The sequence below is a fragment of the Spermophilus citellus genome (assembly GCF_964194105.1).
Source record: "Spermophilus citellus genome assembly, contig: SCAFFOLD_263, whole genome shotgun sequence".
Taxonomy (NCBI): Eukaryota; Metazoa; Chordata; class Mammalia; order Rodentia; family Sciuridae; genus Spermophilus; species Spermophilus citellus.
Genome location: NW_027673137.1, coordinates 85,963 through 90,754, shown reverse-complemented (window position 1 = coordinate 90,754; position 4,792 = coordinate 85,963). Strand labels below are relative to the sequence as shown.

At 34.6% G+C, this 4,792-nt stretch overlaps 1 long non-coding RNA gene across 1 annotated transcript; it reads right to left on the bottom strand.

Annotated features, from left to right (window-relative positions):
- Nucleotides 1-309: 309 nt before the first annotated feature.
- LOC308640065 lies at nucleotides 310-3,753 on the bottom strand. The gene is made up of 3 exons (XR_014020164.1): nucleotides 3,569-3,753; nucleotides 2,752-2,920; nucleotides 310-654 (listed from the first exon to the last, which is right to left on the bottom strand). It is a non-coding gene; the product is annotated as an uncharacterized lncRNA (long non-coding RNA).
- Between the last annotated feature and the right edge of the window lie 1,039 nt (nucleotides 3,754-4,792).

Sequence of the window (4,792 nt, the reverse complement as noted above, 5' to 3'; positions counted from 1 at the left end):
ATAATCAAAGAGAAAAGCCAAAAATCATTAAGCAAATGCTGTTTCTGATAAGTCAGTGCTTTGGATTAAAATTACAAAAATTTTACAAAGACTGTATGTGTGATGGTACTATAATAATTCTAACACAGTAACACATTAATGAATGGATTTCTCCCTGGAAACACACTCAATCAACATAACCAGCATATCAAAATAGCATTGTCTAAATCTCTAGATCCACATTCAGTGATATATATAATATAAATAATTCATCATTAATGTGACATTTAGGATCCACCAAATTTGTGTTGATCATTTGGTTGTTCGAATGAAGCTTAAATGCTAGCATTTAGACAGTTTGAAAACACATATCTCAATAAAAACTGGTTTGCATTTGCACTTCAAATTTTCTTGTAGATGTACATAAAGTTTCTTATTTTGAGAATTTCATCATGTATATGATACACACATCCACTTCCATAGTTTTTAACATCATACATTTCATCAAACAATCCAAGTATTATATCAAGAGTCTGAAAAACACAATATTAGCTTTCATATCATATTTTTTCTTAAAAATCTCTGTATATCCTTGTGATGTTTCCAAAAATAGATCTTGTCTTGGTTTATTAGTAATTCTTAAAGCAGAAGCTCCAGTGGATCAAGATTCAAATTCTGTAGCAAGTGGAGAGAAAAAGAATTACATTTTTGTCTCAAATATTTTATAAGCATCAATCAGTTAAAAAGTTGAGAACTTCTTATTGTTCACAAGAATGAAAAATAGATATGTATGTCCATAATACAGAATTACAATGAAAATCAATATGCCCATAGTATTACCTATAGTTATCATGACTATCAGAGATCTGGGCTTCCCACCCCTTATTCATAAACTTACACCATCTGCTAGGGTACTCTGGCAAGCACTAGGATGACAATATGGAGATGATAATGGACACCCCTCAACAGTCATGTATTATAGATTAAAAAGCAGGCAAGCAGGCAGTTGACATACAGATTCCTTGGCATTATGACAGGTATAAAACAGGACCCTATGGGGACACTGAGAAGGGACTTCTTTCCCAAATTTGTGTCAGTTTTGGAGGTCCTTTATTAGAGGTTATACATGAGTTGACACCTGAAGGATGAGGAGAAATTGTGTGAGAGAGAGAGAAGAGAAGAGGTACATGCAGACAATGAGAAGAGGAAGAACACTTGTAGAATCAGCAGTGGTCCAGTGTCACTAGAACTTAGAGTGCAGTGACAATATAGCAAGTGAGAAGAGAGAAGGCTTTGAATAACTTGACAAGAATCCAGTTGATTTGAGTATTTTAATTTCTTGCTGATCAGGAACATACCTCAATATTTTAAAGGCCATCTATGCTAAGCCCTAAATGGAGAAAAACTGAAGGCATTCCCTCTAAAAACTGGAACAAGACAGGGATGCCCTCTTTCACCACTTCTATTCAACATAGTTCTTGAATCTCTAGCCAGAGCAATTAGACCAATGAAAGAAATTAAAGGGATACATAGAGGAAAAGAAGAACTCAAATTATCACTATTTGCAGACAATATGATTCTATACCTAGAAGGCCCATAACATTTCACCAAAAATCTCCTAGAATTAAAAAATTAATTCAGCAAAGTAGCAGGATATAAAATCAACACCAATAAATCAAAGGCATTTCTGTATATCAGTGACAAGTCCTCTGAGAAGGAAATGAGAAACACTACCCCATTTACAACATCCTCAAAAGAACAACCAAAAAAAAAAAAAAGGAAAGAAAGAAAAAACAAACAAACTTGGGAATCAACTTAATAAAAGAGGTGAAAGATTTACACAATGAAAACTACAGAACCCTAAAGAAGGAAATCAAAGAAGACCGTAGAAGATGGAAAGATCTACCTTGCTCTTGGATAGGCAGAATTAAAATTATCAAAATGACCATACAACAAAAAGCATTGTGCGGATTTAATGCAATTCTGATCAAAATCCTAACCCTTAAATATAGGCAACTAGAAAATAATAGTAAAGCTACAAAGATTTATTATTCAGTGAACCAATTCAAGAACTTAAAGAACATTCCTTGTAGATGTTTTCAAGCATTTACTGCTGCCATATATACATTCTACCCATCATCTGGATAGATTAAGCATTTGACACTGAGCCAAGTCAGAGCAACCACCACTGGGGAGAACAAGATAGCTGGGTTGGTGTTACCAGGACTTCAGGAGGATCCTGTCTGTTCCTTCTGTCATTCACAGGCCCCAACACTGACTATGGGAATATTTTTAACCACTTTGTAAGCTATACTTCCCTTCAACCCTGTGATGATCTTTCCCTTTCTCACAAGTATGACAATGTTGAGAGGAAAAAGTATAAAGGACATTTTGTCTCTAGGTACCATCTAAGGATAATATCAAAGATCAAAATTAAAAAGCAGTTCATCTACCAGGTGCCAGAATGTGCCCAGCGTGTAGTGATAGCAATATTGCACACATAGGGCTGAAGTTATAAGAGTCTAATAAACCAGATTACATACAGGAGAACACCAAGGGAAGAAAGTTTGATAGTTTGCTTCCAGATGTAATGCAAAGGTGGGTGAAAGATAAACTTCCTGGGCTAATATTTCAAAAGTACATTCATTTCCCAATATTACTTCCACAAATTAGATGGTCTAGTTAGCTTTTGCATGCTACTCATCTCAAAGTTATGCAGTAGAGACAAATTAAGGAGATTAAGTTGCTCTTTCAGTCTAGGTTTTGATGTACTTGTGGAACTTGGATTCATCTATATGGAAGTGTCTATATTTTTCCAGTTGTATTCCTTAGTTTTCAGTTCAGATTCCAGATTGCTAATTCTGAGCTCCATCTGAGTTTTTATTGAAGCAAAACCAGTCTGTCTTAACTGTTCTGAAACTTCCGGAGCTGCTGCCTGGGTCTAAAGAAAATTAAAAGAATATATCTTTAAAACAATTTATAACCCAAATAATTATTATATATTTATTTTGTTTAGTTCTGAGTCAAAAATTCAGACAGCAATTTTACATGTGTAGAAGATACTAGACTTTAAACTTTACTCATCAGTGCCAATTACATTAAACCTGAACTAAACATAATCGAGTTCTTCCTCTCCACCTTACCTCCTCATCCCCTGCCCACCCCTCCTCCCATCTCCCCCTCCTCCTCTCTATTGCAGATATAACCCAGGGCCTGGCACAGGCGGGGCAAGATATGTACCATCCAACTGTGATCACAGCCAGGAATCATTCTCATGTTAGTACTCAGATCATCCGATAATTTAAAGAATGATAGAATCAGTTCAATATAAAAACTGAAAAATTTAACCTAACAATTCAAGTATGTTATGTTTCTGCATCACATTTTTTCTTTTTCTCCTTGTAGTCTTATTTATGCCCACTATTATTAAATATCAAACGACTATCAGATGACAATCATTACTCAAAACAACTTTGCTCAATGATAGAGGATACACATATAACGAATATATCCAAAATACAATTTACAGGGAAGTGAGTTACAGCACATTACAGATAAATGATAAGATAGCCTGTAAAACCAGAAGTACTTGGTTTTGCTTCTCGTCTAAATCGCATCTTGCTGGTTGTTCAGTGCCTCCTTCCACTCGAGTGCCCTGTGTGTGTCTTGGGAAGTTTACTACATCTTCTTCCAGCTTCTTCTGATTCTTGTCTATTGTTTCAAATCTATCTTGGATACTTTTTAGAGAAAACAAGTTCTGCAAAAAACACTGGTAGTTTGCTTCCAGATGTAAATGTTTTGAAGATGCACTGTCCATCTTTGTAGTAAGATCATTTATCTGCATGAATAAAAAACACACTATCAAAATAAGATGCTGAAAATATTTGACACAAACTCAACAAATTTTACTTAAGTTCAATTGCAACAAAACAATCTATACCAGCATTGTGAGGAGTAGATTAAATTTCTATAATAGGATATATTAGCTTCTCAGTTGGTTGAGGATTACAGATCTATAAATCCCTATCCTGGCTACACAATGTTGGGGGAAACCTAGATTTTTTTCCCCATGCTGACAAAAGTGTGAGCATTCCACAGATAAACTCACTATTAGATTAAGTAAATTTAATTTTGTATTTAATCAATGAAATATAGTTAGAATAAAAGTCTTGACAGGTCAACCTATTAACAAAACTTATTGGTATGATATAAGGTAGTAACTTTGTGAAAACAACTGTTAGGCAAATATATTTTCCATTTGTTCTAGAATAGGTGTGAATATCAGATATTACTGACACCTTGAGTGGGTTTATATTTCTACAAGATAATCACCATGCAAACAATGTTGGTGACAGAAAAGTCAGAAAGTGCAAGAAAAATTTATTTTTATGTGAGCTCTGAGTAAAAGAGAGCAAATGAGCAAAAATGGACAAGACAGAAAGCACAGTATGAGCAAGACAGAGAGATGATGAAATCAGCACAATTTTCGAAGACTACCAAGAGGCAGGGGAATAAGAATGTATCCACATGTTAACTTGTAAATACATGTTCCCAGCCATGTAGTACTGGTGTAGTCAAGAAGTGGAAGCATTTTAGGGTTCACTGATGATTGGCTAAGTGACATAGTCATAAAATAGAATTCTACTGGGCAACAGAAAGAAATAAAATAGTGATGCTTGCTACAACACAGAGGATCCCTGAAAACACTATTCTAAGTCAAAGAAACTGGTTAAAAAAAGACCTGGTGTTTTATAAATCTATTTGTATGAACTATCCATTATGGAGTAATTTTAGAGTTAAAACTATAAACCAG